Source organism: Phyllobates terribilis, unplaced genomic scaffold, assembly GCF_046119375.1.
Source record: "Phyllobates terribilis strain yellow unplaced genomic scaffold, ASM4611937v1 Scaffold_4__5_contigs__length_816908805, whole genome shotgun sequence".
Lineage (NCBI taxonomy): Eukaryota > Metazoa > Chordata > Amphibia > Anura > Dendrobatidae > Phyllobates > Phyllobates terribilis.
The window spans coordinates 558705461-558727667 of record NW_027362764.1 but is presented as its reverse complement, the minus strand read 5'-3'; the positions used below and the strand labels follow the sequence as shown (position 1 = coordinate 558727667).

Genomic DNA, 22207 nt, shown 5'->3' with positions numbered 1-22207 from the left:
CCCTGAAGACGAGGACCCTGAAGACCAACCCTAAGAAGACGAGGACCCCGAAGACAATGACCCTGAAGACGAGGACCCTGAAGACCACCCCGAAGAAGACGAGGACCCTGAAGACCACCCGAAGAAGACGAGGACCCCGAAGATGAGGACCCAGAAGACCAACCCGAAGAAGACGAGGACCCCGAAGACGAGGACCCCCGAAGACGACGACCCTGAAGACCACCCCGAAGAAGACCAAGAAGATGACCCTGAAGAAGTTGACCAAGAAGACAAAGAAGAGAAGACAAGCACCAAGATACAGAAGAACAAGAGACAGAAAACCAAGAAGCAGAAATACAAGAAGCTGTAGAACAAAAAGCGGAAGAACATTAAGCATAAGACTAAAAATCAGAGCAAAAGATAATATCTAAATTATAAGCAGAAGATGACTAAGCAGTGTATGGGGGTGAGTCCGTTCCTCCTCGTGGTGCCCCTGGAAAAGACCTGCTGCTGCAGGCCAAACTGAACGCGGACAAATCCTGTTGTAAATCTTTTGTGATGGGCAGAACGAAAGGTGTAATGTCCAACCTTTTATAGATAACAACTACAGGAATGCCTGTCACAAATAAGAATATGATGAAGAAGAAGAATATGAAGAAGATGAAGAAGTAGAATATGAAGAATGTAAAAAAAAGAATAATACGAAGAAGGTGAAGAAGAAGAAGGTGAAGAAGAAGTGGATGAAAAAGATGCTGAGGATGATGAAGGAGAAAGTGTGGGAGAAGTAAAAAAGAAGGTGAAGAGCATGGAAGTAGTGAAACATAAATATCTGACAAAATATAAAAATACTTAACATAGTTAATATTTCCGTAACTCAGAACATAATAAAAAAATAGTAATTCCTGCTATTCCATTTGACTGGGCTAAACCTCTATGCCTTTATTGTCTCCCCCACCTCCCCCAATACATTCTACATTATTCTTAGTTGTTTTCCTTCATGTAGAAATAACCTACAAGGAAAGAAAGGGTTTATTTTAATTCCGATATTTATGTCCCATTGACTTGCATTGGTTTCCGGTATCGGAATCGGCGATATCCGATACTTTTTCGGTATCGGTCCGATCCAATCCGATCCGATATTTCCCGATATCGGAAGGTATCGCTCAACACTAGTCACAATTACAGAATTACATAGTTTTGAAGTTGCGTTATTCTTGTATTTGCGTTAATTTGACATTTTTGAGAAGTATTTTCCTACATAAATGTTTTCTATTTGCATTTTCCTATTTGTATTTGTTCATTTGCATTTGCATTTTGAAGAATAAAAATATTTCTAACGATTAAGGCCTTCATCAGAGTCGGAAACTGCGTTTAGTTAACTTTTACCACCATCATCTGCTGGTAAAATTCAGAATTCTGTGACTCAAAGTTACTTTTACCAACACATGCTGGTAAATGTAAAGATTTACCAATTCGCCCAGGTAAAAGTCCAAAATCGTTCGTTTATATGGAATACATCTGACTTTTACCAACGCTGTTGAGAAATGTTAAGATTTACCAAGACGTCACCGGTAAAAGTCCAATTTTACTTTTCATTTTGAGCTTTTACCGACGGCCTCGGTAAATGTCCAGATTGACCGGTAAATCCTAGGTTTTACCGGCCTTCTGACTTTTACAGTAACATATTCATTTTGAATTGTGAAATCTCATGACTGATCCTCCTTAATATCATACCTTCATGTATATCTATGTTCTCTGAATCCTGTTTTCTTATTTTAGTGGTGCTTTATTCTTTCATTTTTTTCAGGCATTTCTTTCCCAATCTGGAAAATGCAAAGGTTGGCTCAAGGTGGTCCAGTTATGCTCATTTTATGCCTTCACCTTCTCTGGTAGTGAGCCCATGTGAGACTGAGCCATCAAGCCCTACCCGTCCTCACCCTCGCAGGCGATACAATCCACCACCGCTCAAGCCTTTACCTGAACAACAAGGATTGTAAATGTAGATTATAAATACAGTGGGTAGTGGGATGATGGCTATAAAACATGGGTTTACATACAATATGTATCTAGTTTTTAAAGGTAATATTTACACTTTGTTAGATTTTTGGCTACAAAATAAAGGAAGCAAATAAATCGCCAATGTTGCTGTATATAGACTGATGTAATCTAGTACCAGACCTATTCAAAGTCCACTGCACAATCTGATAGTAAAAGTAGAAATCTGTATGTTTCATATTTGGAGAAAAAATGTTTGAAATTAATCACAGATCAGTCACAATGTATTTTACTGCTATGTTTCTGACAGAGGGCAACATTATTATGAGTTTGTGTGCGCAAATATACAAACACGTTACAGAAGGGATCTATTTGCATATGAGTCCAGTGGGCGGTCCCATTCAGTGATTGACAGTCCACTGGACTCGTATGCAACCACTAGGGATTTCAATTAATAAATGACAAGTTATACTGAATCTTTTCAAACAATTGTATATATCATTCCGCTCAGCTTCTTCTCTATACAATCCTGCATGTACAATGTGACAGGTTCCCTTTTGAAGGATTTGTTTTTAACGAAAAAAATCGAATATGCTGAAAATGTTTAATTTATATTATAACATAGTGTTTAATAGTAAGTGGCATATGCGCTTCCTCTCTCCATTTTTTATTGTAGGAGTTGTGAATACAACCTAATAAATATTCTCAGCTGTATTTTGAACTCAATAGCAATAAACTGAGAGCTGGCGTATGTGCCACGACCTCCACTCACTGGTTGTGGGACACCGGTGGACCCCTCTTCAGGAGATAGCAACAGGTCCCACCTTTGGGACCTGCTGCTGTCAGATACAGGTGCATCTCACTAAAATAGAATATCATCAAAAAGTTAATTTATTTCAGTTCTTCAATACAAAAAGTGAAACTCCTATATTATATAGAGTCATTACAAACAGAGTGATCTATTTCAAGTGTTTATTTCTGTTAATGTTGATGATTATGGCTTACAGCCAATGAAAACACAAAAGTCATTATCTCAGTAAATTAGAATACTTTATAGCAACAGCTTGAAAAATGTTTTTAAAGTCTGAAATGTATGTTCTGTAAATTCACTCAATACTTGGTCGGGCTCCTTTTGCATCAATTACTGCATCAATGCAGCGTGGCATGGAGGCGATCAGCCTGTGGCACTGCTGAGGTGTTATGGAAGCCCAGGTTGCTTTGATAGCAGCCTTCAGCTCGTCTGCATTGTTGGGTCTGTTGTCTCTCATCTTCCTCTTGACAATACGCCATAGATTCTCTATGGGGTTAAGGTCAGGTGAGTTTGCTGGCCAATCAAGCACAGTGATACTCTTGTTTTTAAACCAGGTATTGGTACTTTTGGCAGTGTGGACCGGTGCCAAGTCCTGCTGGAGAATGAAATTTCCATCTCCAAAAAGCTTGTCAGCAGAGGGAAGCATGAAGTGCTCTAAAATTTCCTGGTAGACGGCTGTGCTGACTTTGGTCTTGATAAAACACAGTGGACCTACACCAGCAGATGACATGGCTCCCCAAACCATCACTGATTGTGGAAACTTCACACTAGACCTCAAGCAGCTTGGATTGTGGCCGCTCCACTCTTCATCCAGACTCTGGGACCTTGATTTCCAAATGAATATTGGAACCCTGGAACCTTGTGGAGTGTGTCAATGACTGCCTTCTGGACATCTGTCAAGTTAGCAGTCTTCCCCGTGATTGTGGAGCCTACTGAAACCAACTAAGGGACATTTTTAATGGCTTAGGAAGCCTTTGCAGGTGTTTTTTGTTAAATATTTTAATTTACTGGGATAATGACTTTTGTGTTTTCATTGGCTGTAAGCCATAATCGTCAACATTAACAGAAATAAACACTTGAAATAGATCACTCTGTAATGACTATATAATATGAGTTTCACTTTTTGTATTGAAGAACTGAAATAAATTAACTTTTTGATTTTTTGATGATATTCTAATTTTGTGAGATGCACCTGTATTTGTCATATCCTATAAATATATTATAAATATCTGTAGTGAGACAAACCCTTTAAGGCTCCTTCACACACTTGCCTGTGCTTTTTATGCATCTCTTTTTTTATTATTTGTGTTTAATACCTGCATTGGTTTTTGTTTTTTGGTTAATTTTTTTAATATCTTGGGTATGTTCACACTTTTGGATTTTGTTGCAAATCTTCCTCAGTATATACCTTTTCCATTGAAAAGCAAGAAATCCACAATGATCTCTAGTATCTGTGCAGATATTTTCAGCAACACAAAGATTAGGGGTGGACAACCAATGCGGCCCTCTGTTCTTTTTTTGTGCAGCCACCAACAATCTGGTATTTCCCATGTTAGGGGGTAGAGGAGTGTCAGGTAGCACTATAAGGATAGGTAACTAGTAATGGTGCACTGTGTGGTCAAGGTAACTAGTAATGGTGCACTGTGTGGTCATGTCGGTGACAATGTCATCACCTCAGTAAAGAGTGGAAGTAAAGAGGTGGTCGTACACAAGTGCTGCCTAATTATAGTAATTTATAGGAGAAGGGAAACACTTGACTTGACAGCGTCTCACATAACTACTATGGAGAAAGCTGAATCCATGGTCCATTCTTTTCTGTATTGTGAATCGGAGAGAAGAGGACCTCTATCCCCCTGGTAGGTAGGAGTCTGAAAATGCAATAAGCACCTATTAGATATTATATTGTGATGTTTTATTACGGTCCATAAGGTTGATTTCAATCTGAGAATATGGCCCTCGGACCCAAAAAAGGCTGCGTGTCTCTGGTGTAGATGATAATTGTTAGCATCTCATCATTTTAATACCTCTAAGAAGAGAGTGATACAGAGATAGAAGGGACTAGTAACATTGGTCACCAGGAAGATATATTATGAGAAACAGCTACATAGATCCAGCACATGACCAAAAGTGACAAATTCATAAAAGATATTCTCTTTATTAGATCTGTGTTATGCACGTACCACACACATGGGTAAAGCAAGTAAGGAAGACTAACTATAGAGAGAATCTGTACCTATACCCAACTGGACCCTGTATAAACTAGTTCAATCCCTAGCTGCCCAACTAAGAAACACCACCTCGGACCTCACTCCCTAAAAGGCCATCAGGGGGTGCCTCTTGAGGAACCAGAGGGGAGGCCGCAACACACTGCCAACAAAGGGAGAGGAAGGTGTGTAGGTGGACACAAAGACCCAGGGTGAGAAACTTAAAGCATGTTCATAAAAAGGAAGAGAGGGAATAGCAAAGAGAACCAAAAAATAAATGAAACTGGAAAAACCTCAAAGAAAGCTAAAAGTAGTAAAAGGAAAAGGTGCTGGGAGGGTAGACAAACAGACACACAGTAAGAATATAAGCGCTGTAAGTCTAGCGGTGTAAATCCCTTTGCTAAAAGGCTGGAACACCTTAGCACAAATCCTCCTTGAAGTATAGCCAGCAAGGAAGTACAGTGAAGGGATAATATTTAAAGCTCCACCCAGAACGTGATAGGGCAAACCAAAATAGGAAAATGGAAAACACCTGTAAAAGAACAAACCCAAGAAGGGAAAATAAAGACAATAGAAACAATCAGCATTTGGACAGGCTAGGAAAAGAGCAATAGCTCAACAGACAGAAGAACCAACCATGATGCAACAGGTCACCGGATCAAATCCCCAAACCAAGCCATGACAATATGAAGTGGACAAGATTCTTAAAAAAAAGTGACAAAATAATGTAGGTGGAGGAGCACAACGAATGGATAGCAGCAATATGCATAGATGGTAATAAAAAATGTCACCAAAATTAAATTAAACACTGGAAATATATGATATGGGCCAAAATGTATCAACTAGAATATCAATATAGTGCATAGAATACATAATATGAACATTATTGAGATACATGATAACTACAAAGACCAATATTAAATATATAAAACATTAAGGTGGCAGTGCATAAATAAGTAATAAGGTTTGTAAATCATAAAATCCCCATAGTGAAATGTGCCAATAAACAAAATGTACTGTATAATTGAGGAAATTAGATTGAATAAAAATCAGCCAGTATTGATGTTATGGATTATACCACACTGGTCATATCAAACACAAAGTGACAGATGAATACAAGTGACTAATAAAAGGCTATACCAATCCAATACATCCATGAACACTGTAGGTCCTCAACCTCACACTCCCAACGCGGATTTTGCAAATGCTTCATCAGGAAGTCGTGAGATGGAGGTAGAAGTCAGTATAAAAAGGTGAATATTGGAAATGAGGCCCATTCAATATCATTTCCTCAAGTATACATTTTGTTTATTGGCAGTTAAATATGGAGACTTTATGAATTAACAACCTGGCACCTTACTGTGTTATACAGTCATGGCTTGAAATTGTTCCAGAAAATTAAGTATTTCTCCCAGAAAATTACTGCTATTACACATGTTTTGTTATACATATGTTTATTTCCTTTGTGTAATTGTTAAGATAGTATAGCAACTCATTCAGGAAAATAAGTAACACACTAAAAAAACTGCAACTGACCCTGCTGGTTTCTGTACAGACTAGAGATCCTGACCCCGCAGTCCCAATTGTTCCTGTGTGAGCTGAGATAGCCCTAACCACAGACTAGACAATGGCAACTCGGACCTATGCTGCCTGAAAGGCCATCGGGCGCTTAACGTTCCTCCTAAATAACCAGAGGGCAGAGCAGAGTGCAAATTACCTACAGAAAAGAAAGTGTGCTGAAATACACTGCTCAAAAAAATAAAGGGAACACTGAAATAACACATCCTAGATCTGAATGAATTAAATATTCTCATTGAATACTTTGTTCTGTACAAAGTTGAATGTGCTGACAACAAAATCACACAAAAATCATCAATGGAAATCAAATTTATTAACCAATGGAGGAATGGATTTGGAGTCACCCCTAAAATTAAAGTGGAAAAACACACTACAGGCTGATCCAACTTTGATGTAATGTCCTTAAAACAAGTCAAAATGAGGCTCAGTATTGTGTGTGGCCTCCACGTGCCTGTAGGACCTCCCTACAACGCCTGGGCATGCTCCTGATGAGGTTGCGGATGGTCTCCTGTGGGATCTCCTCCCAGACCTGGACTAAAGCATCCGCCAACTCCTGGACAGTCTGTGGTGCAACGTGACGTTGGTGGATGGAGCGAGACATGATATCCCAGATGTGCTCAATTGGATTCAGGTCCGGGGAACGGGCGGGCCAGTCCATAGCTTCAATGCCTTCATCTGCCAGGAACTGCAGACACACTCCTGCCACATGAGGTCTGGCATTGTCCTGCATTAGGAGGAACCCAGGGCCAACCGCACCAGCATATGGTCTCACAAGGGGTCTGAGGATCTCATCTCGGTACCTAATGGCAGTCAGGCTACCTCTGGTGAGCACATTGATGTGCCATCCTGGATGAGCTGCACTACCTGAACAACTTCTGTAGGTTGCAGAGTCCATCTCATGCTACCACGAGTGTGAAAGCACAACCAACATTCAAAAGTGACCAAAACATCAGACAGAAAGCATTGGTACTGAAATGTGGTCTGTGGTCCCCACCTGCAGAACCACTCCTTTATTGAGGGTGTCTTGATAATTGCCAATAATTTCCATCTATTGTCTATTCCATTTGCACAACAGCATGTGAAATTGATTGTCAATCAGTGTTGCTTCCTAAGTGGACAGTTTGATTTCACAGAAGTTTGATTTACTTGGAGTTATATTCTGTTGTTTAAGTGATCCCTTTATTTTTTTGAGCAGTGTAGAAAGAGATCCCAGAGTAAAACAAACCACAAAATACAAAACAAAGGATTAAGTACATACTGTTGAAGAATATGCCGTCTACTTCCTAAAAAAAAAAAAAATCCACATAGCCATGTGACTGTGAATTGGCTATGTGAATTTTAGTCAGCTTTAGTGAAAGCTAAATACCATTGATATTCTGATCACACTGTATCAACCCATGGACTGCAGCCATGATATGGACAGGATAGCATAGCTTGATTATATGTAGACAGACAGTATAGCCTTAGTAATATATTGAGGTTGATCAGGTGAGTGTGTAGGGTCACAGACTCTGCGCAAAAATAGCAATAGCAGACTCACTATAGTAATTTTATTTCTACCACTTTTAAATAAATATAATAAAAGTCATGTTTTACTACATCCTTTAAATCAGTGTTTATTTACCCTTTGGGTAATTTGGTTTAAGAATTTTCATCCCTAAAGGGGTGTTCACACTCTATAGTTTAATTGTGTTGCTGCCTCTGGCACTTGGTGCCTGACAGTGTGCAAGGCATCATGAAATCTGAAGATTACCAAAGGACAATGAAGTGCCCACTCATGGGTCTTCCAGCAGGACAATGACCCTAAACATACTTCAAGAAGCCCCCAGAAATGGATGGAAGCAAAGCGCTGGAGAGTTATGAAGTGGACAGCAATGAGTCTGCATATAAATCCCATTGAACAGAGATCATAAAATTGCAGTTGGGAGAAGGCACGCTTCAAATATGAGAGACCTGGAGGAGTTTGCAATAGAAGAGTGGTCCAAAATTCCAGAGAGGTGTAAGAAGCTTGTTGATGGTTATAGGAAGCGACTGATTTCAGTTATTTATTCCAAAGGGTGTGCAACCAAATATTAAGTTGAGGCTGCCAACAATTTTGTTCGGCCCATTTTGGTGATTTTGTGTGAAATTATGTCCAATTTGCCTTTTTTTCTCAGTTTTTTTTGTGTTGTTCCAATACACACAAAGGAAATATACATGTGTATAACAAAACGTGTAATTGCAATAATTTTCTGGGGAAAAAAAAAAGTACTTTTCAGGAACAATTTCAAGGGTGCCAACACTTTCGGCCATGACTACTGTATATGTGAAAACATATACTTGTATGTATATGCTCTGTATACATGTGTGTATGTGCTCTATGTATACATACATATACGTATATGTGTATGTGCTCTATGTATACATGCGTGTGTGCATACATATGTGTGTGCTATGTATGTGTTTGCAACATACAATGTGTGTGTTACATACGGTGTGTATGTAGCATCCACATTCATAAACACTGGCAATGCAGATGGGAGTTCTTAGGTTTCTCTCGTTTCCTAGAACTCATCAGCTTTCTTCCATCTCACCCAACCCCTCCACTCGATCTATCACAATTAATGACACCATGCTTTCTGCAGTACCGGAAGTCTGCTGCCTCGGAGTAACCCTTGACTCTACCCTGTCCTTCAAACTGCACATCTAAGCTCTTGCCACCTTCTGCCGCCTCCAACTCAAAAATATTTCCGGAATCCGTCCTTTCCTCCGTCCTAAATCTACTAAAATGTTAGTGCATGCCCTCATCATCTCCCGCCTAGACTACTGCAATATCCTCTACTGTGGCCTTCCTGCTTCCACTTTCACATCTCTCCAGTCTATCCTTATCTCTGCTGCCCGACTAATCCACCTCTTTCCACACTACTTCTCTGTTTCTCCATTCTGCGAATCCTTTCATTGGCTCCTAATTCCCTAATGTACCTAGTTCAAGCTGCTAATGCTGACCTTCAAAGCTGGCCATATTCTGTCTACTTTGATTATCTCCAAACCAATCCCCTGATATTTTCCAACACCCAACCTCCCAAGACCTCCCCCTCTTCTCCACACTCATACGTTCCTCACCCAATCACCTCCAAGACTTCTCCTGAGTGTCCTCAGGAATTCTGTCCCTCAACACATCCGATTATCTGCCACAGTCGGAACCTTCACACAGAACTTGAAATGAAAACCCACCCAAGAAAGCTTACAGCCTGCAATGACCCTGCTGCCACCTCACCACCACCAGAGTTGCCTCTCCTTTTTGTACTAGTCTGTCATTTTTTAATTTGTTCACCATATTTTATATTTGTATCTTGCATGTAACCCCTTCTCATGTACAGAACCATGGAATCAATGGTGCTTTAAAAATGAATAATAATAATAGGTGTAAACATGTCAGCAATCGCCCAACGAATGAGCAAAATGCTGCTCATTCATCGGGTGATTGGATTGATTATGTGGGAACAAAAATTATTGTTCTCAGGAGCACATCGCCCAGTGTAAACTGCAGATATGTTGCTGATAACAGGATACTCGTATATGGGGACAGATTGATCTATAAATGATTGTTCTGTGCCCATCATTCTTCCTCAGCCGGTGTAAAGAAGCCGGGAAACAAGTGTCGAACGACTTCAATATTGTCGATCACGCTCGTTTAACGATCTGAACTCAGTGCATGTAAATACAACCAATATGTTTCAGTGTGATGGCGCAATGTGTGGGCATTTAGGGTCCCACTTTAAACTTTTGCGCACTGCACCACTTGGTCTAAAACCGACCTTGATGAGACTGATGAAAAAAAACAAGTATAGTTATCAGACATTTCCATCAGTCCTATATACACAATAAATGTAGTGGTAGTGTACATGTGTGATCGCTGCTTTATTAAATCTTCGGAGAGATGGGCTCAGGCCACCTGCAAGAGTGAATGGGGTCCCACATCTATCATCTTTTCTGTGGGTGATACATTTTTTAATGATCCAACCTAAGGATCTGTACATTACTGATCGGTAATGTAGATGTATGCATGATGTCTTGTGCACAAAAATGAGAGTCACCTACAAAAAGGCAACTGCTGGGTGATGCTAGTGTAGTGTTCATCTACTGAACAAGCCAGAGTCTGCCCATAGTCTACATTAATATACTCATCCACACAATCTACTTCACAAACCCATGATTCACTTTCACAGGTTATGACATAAATGTATGATAGATGCAAGACCCACCACTGAGACCTGCATCTATTTTTTAGAACAGTGTCCACGTTGTGCGCCGCTGTCCGAGGAGAGGTGGCTGCTTGCTTTCCAATTTTAATTATCAGAGCTCCCATAGAAATGAAGAGAGATACTACGGGAACCTCTTCTATCATACACTGGATAATTATACCATGCACACAACAGGAATAACCCTTTAAAGGGGATTTAAAGTACTTAGGTATAGATGGCTTATCCTCAAACTATATAACAATCAGTATACGGCACTCGTGTAAGAAGGATCGGGTGAACAAGAAGGGTTACACTCCGAAAAATAAAGAGATGCTCGGCACTTCAAAATGTAGATAAAATCAGATTTTTATTTTGGCAATCCAACAAATAAGAGTATCAACGTTTCAGTTCCAAACCATGGATCTTCACCAGGCACTATATGACATAGACACAAGAGATATAATCAATAAATATATATATATATACATTAGTAATGAAGTACACTACCGCGCTGCTCATTAATCACAATCTATAATAAGCGCACAAGGCTCACCTAGTTTGAGTGCCCAAAATGCCAATTAGATTGTGTGTGCCATCTGGTAATAAGTCCTCAGAATATATGGTAAATGAATTTGTACTCCAGATGCTGCTAACTTGCTTCACTAATGGGGAATACAAAAGTCAAAGCAGTTGGTGCCAGATGCAGATAAAATATCACAGTTCTATGAAAAGTTTGTACAGCCGTAGGCACAACACAATAATTCAGCTGATGGCTAATGACTTGTGCCTTTGATAGAGCTAGTTTCTCCAATTGGGGTACTCACTGTTGAAGTTCTGGTGTGTCCCCCGTTTCATGCACGGTGTAAAGCTCACTGAAACATCTAGCTGGCTGAGATCTGCTGCGGGAGCATCCTCCCGATGATGCTTCTCCCCATGAGTGCCAGGTGATGGATCCAACGCGTCTGTAGCTCTTCTGAGGCTCTGTAGCCTTTCCAGTTGTGATGTCACGTTTGACATGCCCCCTCTCTACCGCTAGCTAGTGGCGAAGCTTCCGGCCGGAGCCCGCCGATTTTGCAGGTTTTTCTACCTACAAAGAATGGAGAGGTCTGTAATTTTTATCATAGGTACACTTCACCTTGTGAGAGACAGGATCTAAAAAATACAGAAATCACATTGTATGATTTTTAAATAATTCAATTACATTTTATTGCATGAAATAAGTACTTGATCACCTCCCAACCAGCAAGAATTCTGGCTCTCACAGACCTGTTAGTTTTTCATTAAGAAGCCCTCCTACTCTGCACTCATTACCTGTATTAATTGCACCTGTTTGAATTCATTACCTGTATAAAAGACACCTGTCCACACACTCAATCACACTCCAACCTCTCCACCATGGCCAAGACCAAAGAGCTGTCTCAGGACACCAGAGACAAACTTGTAGACCTGCACAAGGCTGGGATTGGCCCAGGGCAATAGGCAAGCAGCTTGTTGAGAAGGCAACAACTGTTGGCACAATTAGTAGAAGATGGAAGAAACACAAGATGACTGTCAATCTTCCTTGGTCTGCAGCTCCATGCAGGATCTCGCACCGTGAGGTAAGGATGATTCTGATAAAGGTCAGGAATCAGCCCAGAACTACATGGGAGGACCTGGTCAATGACCTGAAGAGAGATGGGACAACGGTCTCAAACATTACTGTTAGTAACACACTGCGCCATCATGGATTAAAATCCTGCAGGGCATATTTCAGGAACTCAGGCAGGCTGAAATTAACGTGATAGATAATCCAACACCTGATGCTCAAAGAAGGCTTAAATTAGCCCAGTCCCTGGCTACATGGACGGTATTGCAAAAAGCTGAAAGGAAAAGCGCCTTTCAGGGAATCACCTCTTTTGAAGAAGGTTAAAGAGTAGGGCATTTACTATCTCTTGTTACTGCAGCGCAAAAAGATCTATCCCATATTTACAAGCTTCGCTCACAAAATGGGGGTTGGGCAGAGTCTACGGGGGAGATTCTGGAGGTTCTGCTTTCACTTTACGAGACATTATACTCTTCAAAGGTTAGACCCCCGGAAGGAGAAATTTTGAATTTATTAGAAATGGCCAGGTTGCCCACATTATATGAAGATGAGCCGAGGGCTCAGGATGGTGCCCTGTCACTGGAGGAACGAGAAAAGGCTCTAACTTCCATGCCGGGTGGTAAAGCTCCTGGCGTAGATGGCCTCCCTGCAGAGGTGTATAAATGGTTTAACAAGATATTACTCCCAAATTTGCTACAGCTATACAACCACTCCCTTGCAGTGAGGTTGTTACCACCTTCCATGAGAGAGGTAATTATTACTATTATCCCTACAAAAGGGAAAGATCCTCAGCTCCCTGAGTCATATAGACCTATTAACAGTGGATGTCAAAATACACTGCTCAAAAAAATAAAGGGAACACTCAAATCACACATCCTAGATCTGAATGAATGAAATATTCTCATTGAATACTTTGTTCTGTACAAATTTGAATGTGCTGACAACAAAATCACACAAAAATCATCAATGGAAATCAAATTTATTAACCAATGGAGGCCTGGATTTGGAGTCACCCCCAAAATTAAAGTGGAAAAACACACTACAGGCTGATCGAACTTTGATGTAATGTTCTTAAAACAAGTCAAAATGAGGCTCAGTATTGTGTGTGGCCTCCACGTGCCTGTATGACCTCCCTACAACACCTGGGCATGCTCCTGATGAGGTTGCGGATGGTCCAGACCTGGACTAAAGCATCCGCCAACTGCTGGACAGTCTGTGGTGCAACGTGACGTTGTTGGATGGAGCGTGACATTATGTCCCAGATGTGCTCAATCGGATTCAGCTCTGGGGAACGGGCGGGCCAGTCCATAGCTTCAATGCCTTCATCTTGCAGGAACTGCTGACACACTCCAGCCACATGAGGTCTGGCATTGTCCTGCATTAGGAGGAACCCAGGGCCAACCGCACCAGCATATGGTCTCACAAGGGGTCTGAGGATCTCATCTCAGTACCTAATGGCAGTCAGGCTACCTCTGGCGAGCACATGGAGGGCTGTGTAGCCCTCCAACGAAATGCCACCCCACACCATTACTGACCCACTGCCAAACCGGTCATGCTGAAGGATGTTGCAGGCAGCAGATCGCTCTCCACGGTGTCTCCAGACTCTGCCACATCTATCACATGTGCTCAGTGTGAACCTGCTTTCATCTGTGAAGAACACAGGGCGCCAGTGATAACTTTGCCAATCCTGGTGTTCTGTGGCAAATGCCAAGCGTCCTGCAAGGTGTTGGGCTGTGAGCACAAACCCCATCTGTGGACGTTGGGCCCTCACATCACCCTCATGGAGTTGGTTTCTAACCATTTGTGCAGACACATGGACATTTGTCATATTCCTATACAAACACTGCGCTATTTTAGATAAAGTATAAAAACGATCAATTTTGATAGGGATGAATCATGTCCTCAAACATCAGACAGTGGTGGCAGATCTAAAAAGAAAAATAAGGAAAAAATAATAAAAAATATTAGTAGGAATTCTAAAAAAATAACCACATCATGTATGACTAAGAAACAATCCCAAGGAGGAAATAGGCAAGCAAACATCCCTAAATAGTTACATTCAACTTATAATCAACATTTAATCCATTAGGTTTTAAAGTTTTAAGTCTCTTAATCCATTCCAATTCTCTGATTTTCAACAAACGGACCCTATCTCCACCCCGTCTCAAGGGTGGTATGTGATCAATAATTCTACATTTCAAATGTTTCTCTAAATGTTGCATCTCAGTAAAGTGCTTTTGAACAGGTAAGTCCAGTCTTTTTTTCCGAATTGTATATCTATGCTGATTGAGTCTAATTCTAAAATCTAGTGTAGTCTCCCCGACGTAAAAAAGATTACAGGGACACTGCAATAGATAAATAACATAATTTGATGAGCATGTTAGAAAGTGATTTATAGAGTAAATCTCCCCATCATTACAAAGCTGAAACTGATTACCTTTCTGTAAAAAAGAACAATTAATACAATTGAGGCAAGGAAAACAACCTGTTCTCCGTTGTCCTGTTAATGTACTCTGAACTGTCTCCCTCGGGAGCCAATATCTGCCCGAATCAACCTATCCTTGATGTTTTTAGCACGTTTGTACCATATCAGGGGAGGTAATTGAAATGCTTTAATTTCCGGTAGACATTTATTTAACATTGGCCAATGGCGTTTAACAATATTAGCCACCATCTTACTTTCCTCACAAAAAGATGTTACCATCAGTATTCTATCCAAATTTCCATGTTTTTTCACTGTTTTTTTTTTAAGCAGGCTATTACGATCCACTCCCTTCACTTTATCCTTCCATTTGTCTAGGAGTTTACATGGGTAATTCCTCATCCTGAAGTTATCCATCATTGAGTCCAAAGAAGCCTCCAACAAACTATCCTCACTTACAATCCTCCTAACGCGCAACATCTGGCTATAGGGAAGCGATTCCACCATTCTGCGTGGATGGTGACTGTCATATTTCAGTAAGTTGTTTCTATCCGTAGGTTTGACAAATAGTTCTGTACTCAATCTATTGTTATTATATTTAATCAATACATCAAGAAATTGTATCTCTCTATCCCAATGCACCAGAGTAAATCCAATGCCCTCAATCAGATCAAGAAAAACATGAAAATCCAACAGTTCCTCCAAAGAACCAGACCATAGGAGGAGGACATCATCTATATATCTCCACCACCCACATACATGACGGAAGTGGTGGGACACATAGATAAGGTCCTCCTCCATGACTCTCATCACCAGATTTGCATAAGCGGGCGCCATACTGGCGCCCATCGCTGTTCCTCAGCACTGCATGTAATATTTGTCACCAAACAAAAAATAATTGTTTCTCAGTACAACCTCAAGTAGGTTCATAATGAAATCTATCGGTCTAGATCACGAGTCTCAAACACACGGCCCCTCTGGCTGCTTCTTGCGGCCCGCAGGCACATAGACCCCGTAACGATCGCGGCTCTCTCCAGCAGCAGCAGACATCAGCGCTGTAATGCAGTGTATTACCGCGCAGATACTGGCTCTCTGCACAGCAATACAAGTGTCAGCCGCCAGCCTATCAAAGGCTAGGAGCTGACATCTGCGAGTGTCAGTGACATCATACGCTGCTGCGCTGGGACGCAGATGTCAGCTGCTGGCCTCTGATAGGCCGGCGGCTGGCACTGGTATTGCTGTGCAGAGAGCCGATCTCTGCGCGGCAATACACTGCACTACAGCGCCGATGTCCGCGGCTACTGGAGCGAGCCGTGATAGTTACGGGGTCTATGTGTCTGCGGGCCACAGGTGCAGAAAGGACGCCGAGGGAACGGAGGACAGGTTTTTTTTTTTTCTCCGTCATGTGAAACCTGTGCTCAGTATGGAAGTGGGGGCACTGTGCGCAGTATGGGGGACGGGGACCCTGAGCGCTGTATGGGGGGACGGGGACGGGGACCCTGTGCGCAGTATTGGGGGGACGGGGACCCTGTGCGCAGTATTGGGGGGACGGGGACCCTGTGCGCAGAATGGGGGGGGACGACCTGGATGGGGGACATGTCTGCAAGATAAGGACCAGGATGGGGGACCATGTCTGCAATATGGGGGACCATGTCTGCAATGTGGGAACCATGTCTGCAATATGGGAAGAATGTCCGCAATATTGGGACCATGTCTGCAAATATGGGGGACCTGGATGGGAGACCATGTCTGCAAATATGGGGGACCTGGATGGGTGACCATGTCTGCAAATATGGGGGACCTGGATAGGAGACCATGTCTGCAAATATGGGAGACCTGGATGGGAGACCATGTCTGCAATATGGGGGACCTGGATGGGAGACCATGTCTGCAATATGGGGGACCTGGAGGGGAGACCATGTCTGCAAATATGGGGGACCTGGATGGGAGACCATGTCTGCAAATATGGGGGACCTGGATGGGAGACCATGTCTGCAAATATGGGGGACCTGGATGGGAGACCATGTCTGCAAATATGGGGGACCTGGATGGGAGACCATGTCTGCAAATATAGGAGACCTGGATGGGAGACCATGTCTGCAATATGGGGGACCTGGATGGGAGACCATGTCTGCAATATGGGGGACCTGGAGGGGAGAACATGTCTGCAATGTGGGGGACCTGGATGGGAGCCCATGTCTGCAAATATGGGGGACCTGGATGGGAGACCATGTCTGCAAATATGGGGGACCTGGATGGGAGACCATGTCTGCAAATATGGGGGACCTGGATGGGAGACCATGTCTTCAATATGGGAGACCTGGAGGGGAGACCATGTCTTCAATATGGGAGACCTGGAGGGGAGACCATGTCTGCAAGATGAGGACCAGTTCAAAAGGTGTATAGAAAATAAAATGGTATCACTAAAAATGTTACTTCGTCATGCAAATAATGCGGCCCCCCAAATTAAATGTTTTTCCGGTTGCGGCCCATATGCCCAGCTGAGTTTGAGACCCCTGGTCTAGATGTAAAATGAGTCCCACTCAATATCTTATTCACAGCACTAAGTCCCACCTCATGACTGATAGACGTGTATAGAGATACTACATCAAATGATGCCAAAATAATCTCACCTCTAAGCACGATCGAACTCAATTTACGTAAAAAATCAGTAGTGTCTAATATAAAAGATTTTGCCTTTTTTGCTAGTGGGCCTAAGATTTTATCCAAAAAGATTCCAATATGACTTGACAATGAGTCACTTCCAGATATGATAGGACGTCCTGGCGGGTCTATAAGCGTTTTATGTATCTTTGGGAGAATATATATAACAGGCGTAACCGGATTCTCTTTCAACAAAAATCAAGTCCTCATCAATTATGCTCTGTGCCATTGCCTCATTCAAAATCAATTTAATCCTTTGCAAAACCATTAATTTAGGATCCCCACTTAATTCTTCATATATCTCAGTATCGGCAAATTGCCGATCAATTTTGGCTATGTATTTTACTGTAACCATGACGACGACCGTACCACCCTTATCCGCTGGCTTAACCGTAAGGTCGCCGTCATGGATCAAGGAATTAAGGGCAACAATCTCACTTTTAGAGAGATTAGAATGGCTAAACGAAGTTTTAATGTGTGACTCTTTCAACCTTTCCACATCCTTGTTCACTGCTGTGATATATGCCTCAATAACAGGTTGATTTGTAATAGGTACAAAATGACTTTTATTGCTGAGTCCATAGTCCTGCAGTCTTAGAGTACCACCGCTGATCATGTTACTCCCTTGTTTCTTATCACTCCTACCTAACCAATATTTTAATTTAATTGATCTAAAAAATTTAAACAATTCAGTTTCAAGCTTGAACCAATTGATATGAGTACAATAACTATATGACAAACCTTTAGCCAACACATTAATCTCATCATTTGTAAGGGTTTTAGAAGATAAATTGACTACCAAATTTGCTCCTTATTTCTCATTTGCCTTGGTGGATTCATCCGATTTTTCTGCCGCTCTTCTTTTCTCACTGCGATGGTGATTCCTTCCTCCTCGTCTAATTCTTTGTAGTCTTCCTCCACCTCGCTCAACAAACCCTCTAGGAACATGGTTTTGAAAGTGTGAAACATTATTATGTACATTAATACAATAATTATGAAATAAATAACCACCTGTCCTAGTAACAGTTTTTCTATTCGTGGTTGTTCTACCGCCATCTTTTTGCCAATTATAAATGTTACCCAAACGATAGTCCTCAGAATCCCTATCCCACTTTCGTCTTTTTGTATCCTCCAATTCATTTTTGGTAGTTAAGAGGCGTCGATCGGTACTTTCCTTGAATTTAATCCAAGTCTCAGAGTCTAATTGTTCTTTTCATTTTTTCTCCGTATCAGCAATCCTAACATTCAAAACAGCAATTTCACCTTGTAAATACTCCATATTCAGTAACAAAATGTCCACTGCATATTTGTTGGAAAGTGCAAAAAATGTTATTAAAAAATAGATTAGGGCGAAATGTTTGTACAGTTACCAAAGTACAATTATCAGAACGAATAAAAAAGTACAATTATCAGCATTTCATACGTTTTTACACTTTTATAGACAAATGTATGAAGTTTAGGCTGGGGTCACACGGCCGCTTTCTCTCTACCTCCGAGAAAATCGGTCCGATTATGCTCATCAGACTCTTATCAGAGCTTGATCCGATTTTCTCGGAGATGGAGAGAAAAAAAAAAGTTTCTCCATCTTCTGTATTATATCAGTCTGTGAAAATGGGATCCATAGACATGCTGGGACGATCTGAAGACCGGATGCAGCCGGACATGCTGCGATGGGCACGGTCTCATAGAATAAAGTGTACCGCGCTCGTCCAAGCTGTACGGTCATCTGACGGCACTGGGTTTTACTTCACGGCCAGAAAACTCCCCAGATCTCCATCCCATTGAGATCCTGTGGTCGATCCTCAAACTGCGGTCGCACAAACAAAAACCCAGAAGTTGTGATGAACTCCAAGAGCAGAATAGACCAGAACGGCTGTGATCAGTCAGGATCTGGCCCAGAAGCTGATAGCCAGGTGCCAGGGTACACAAAGTCTTGAAAAATAAGGGTAAATATTGAATCTTATTAAAAACTTGATGTGTTTGTGAATAAAAGTTTTAAACTGCTGAAAGTATTATTACCTCAGTAACCATAGAAACAGCTGATTGAAAGTTCTAAAACCAGTGAAGCAGCAAACTGCGTCATTGTAGGTACTTTTGGCCACGAGTGCAGATATGTGACGTCGCCCCCTGGAGACTGAATGCAGCGGCTGAAAGTATAGGATAAACACTGGCAGGCGGCCGTTACATACGAAATGCGCATGCTCCAGTGTTACCAAATCCCTTTTGGCGGCAGGACAGTCTAAGCCCCGCCCACCTCGCTGCTCACTGGTCCGGCAGCTGTTCTCAGACTCCGCCCCCTGCCAGTATGGGACTGCAGAGTGACGCGCGCTGCAGTTTTTGTACAGTTGCGGCCGCCTCCCGCCGGAGCTCCGCCCCCCACAGCTGAGCGCTCACAGCGGCGGACTGGAGAGTGCTGTGCCCGCTCTCCCGCGTGCTGAGGGAGCTACACGTTTCCGGTGCGCTCTCCCGGGAGCCGGCGCTGCTAGCCAGGTATATATGACTGTGCTGAGCGGGTTGTAGAGCTTGGGTGTGCGGCTGCTCCGAGCTGACAACTTTCTTGTGTCAGGAGCCTGGACACGGGACGTGGGGGAGTGTCTGCACGTAACGCGGTGTGGAGACGTGCGTCCTTACGTCGCGGGTGTGCGCAATGCTGAGGGCTCCCCGCCCTGCGAGTTACTCTGTCAGTGACTCGTACTTGGCGGGGACGGCAAGTCTGCTGTGTGGCGTACACCCGGGAGCAGGAGACTTTCTCCTGCGACCACCCAAAGTAAAGCTGTGTGCTCTGCGCATGTGCAGCTGTATACAGAGATGCCCCAGTACAGAGCAGAGTGCTCAGCTGTTCAGAGTGGCTGTTCTCTCCATAGACCAGCTGTGACCGCACACAGCGACCTCCTGCTACAGATCACACCCACCACCTGTTTGTCTTGAATTATAGGGGTTGTCCCTATTTTTTTTAGTAAACTTTGGGCTATAATCTGCGGCAGTCCTAACCAGGCTCAGTATTCCTCTCCTTCCCCAGTGTCCACCACTGCCCCGGCCTCTGGTTTGCTGCATCGACTCCCCGTTTACTCAGGCCGCAATTCTGAGTTGACTGATAGGCTGCAGCGCTGTCAGCAGATGGCAGACACTGGGGGCAGTGGCGGAGTCTTTGTGGGGTCAGGAGGGTGAATGAAGCAGGGATTGGTTTAAAATAAAACAAACTACAGCTGCGTATCTGTAAACTAATGAGGTGGTTGTTATTTTAAAGAACCAAAATGTCAGTGAGGACAGTTGCAACTAATGTGTTACCAGTTATATCCCCGTTTATACAGTGCTCGTCATCGTGTTCATTTTACTGGCTGCAGAGATTGTCATATCAAAACATGATCGGCTGCAGCGGTCTTGTGTGTTGTCATCAGCACTTCAGCAAGTAAAGTAACATTGGGTTGGAGCCCTGGAGCAGTCGGGGATGTAACGGGTAACTTATCTTCACTGTAGAATCCCTGTAACGTTATCCCCAGACTAGGTGATAACGTATAGACCAGTGATGATTGCGACCAGCAGAATGGAGGAACTTTTATCACCGTTTGAATGGCACTGCAGTGCACATGCGATCTAATGTGGAACAAAGTTACCCATTCTGATGATTGGTTCTGATCCTGCTGCAGCCAGACCCCCAAAGATTGCTGAACAACCCCACTTAGTGCACTTAGCTAATAGAATATGTTGAGTACTTTTCCCGGTGTGTATTTAAAGGGTTAATACAGGATTTATTAAAAAGATTTCTATGTGCTTAAATATGAATAAACAGGCAGTTGCTATCTACCTGCTTGGTCTACCCGGCACCAGCACAGAGTAGTCACTAATCTTTCCTGGCGGCACCTCTCTGTCGACGGGATGTGACTTGCGGTGTCATATTGATTGACAGCCGCTTTCCCGCAGTTAGGGAGTGGGGAGCCGGCTTCCATGAAGCAAGATGTCGGCGGTCCAGCATTGTCAGCAGAGTGGAAGAGAAACCACTGCTTTGTTGATGTGATGTCAACAGAGACTGCTGAATAGTTGGCAGGAGTGGACTGCGACCACTCTGTGCCTGCTGAGATCAGTGCCAGGCACAACAGGTAGGTAGCACCTACTTGCCTGTTATTACACCTACCTACTACTGCCTGATAGTTTTTAGGCCCATGGTGAAAAAAAAAGAGATACATTTTTAAACGTTGCTCTTATATCCGTCCGCTGTCTGGCTGCTATGTGTCTGCATACTACGGTTTATTTAAGAGGGGTGTCTGGTTTAAAACGGCAGGTGTGCAAGTCATTCTATGTGACTGTGAATCATCACAGCACACGTGATGCACGCTGTGAGGATTCTCCGGAGTCCCTGCCAGGAATAGCAGTCACGTGATCGCAAATATGCGATGTTTGCATACTCCTGGCCAGAAGCTGACTAGACTTTCTGTTGCTCTCAATGCAAGTGTATTGCGTGAGGCTGGAAACAGTCTAGTTGGATTCTGGCTGGGAGCATGCATATTGCATCCTTGCGGTCACGTGATTGCTGTTCCCACCGCTGACGCTGGAGAATCCTCACAGCGTGCAGTGTGTGTGCTGTGAGGATTGACAAGTCTGCAGTTACATAGAGTACCTGCCAGACCTTCTCTTTAGCTGTAAAGAAGAGCACAGATGACTGTCACTGCAGGAAAAAAGCCATGTGTAACATACCTGGCGGCGCCCTTGCATGGTGGTCCATCTCCCACTGTGCAAGAGCGCGCACTTGAT

At 42.8% G+C, this 22207-nt stretch overlaps 1 protein-coding gene and 1 long non-coding RNA gene across 5 annotated transcripts in view; one reads left to right on the top strand and one right to left on the bottom strand.

Annotated features, from left to right (window-relative positions):
- Positions 1–11354: 11354 nt before the first annotated feature.
- Positions 11355–20048, bottom strand: LOC141265655 (uncharacterized). Of its 3 annotated transcripts, XR_012320140.1 has the most exons (4): positions 19478–20048; positions 18258–18396; positions 11615–11877; positions 11355–11452 (listed from the first exon to the last, which is right to left on the bottom strand). It is a non-coding gene; the product is annotated as an uncharacterized lncRNA (long non-coding RNA). The 3 variants fall into 3 exon arrangements; XR_012320138.1 differs by lacking the exons at positions 11355–11452; positions 11615–11877 and adding an exon at positions 13336–14300; XR_012320139.1 differs by lacking the exons at positions 11355–11452; positions 11615–11877; positions 19478–20048 and adding exons at positions 13336–14300; positions 18470–19151.
- The window catches only part of CEP192 (centrosomal protein 192), a 203644-nt gene continuing 201215 nt past the window's right edge, over positions 19779–22207 (top strand). For both annotated transcript variants that reach the window (XM_073678986.1, XM_073678985.1), the window contains exon 1: positions 19779–19948. The gene's annotated coding sequence lies outside the window, so the exon portion shown is untranslated. The remainder of the gene's footprint in view (positions 19949–22207) is intronic.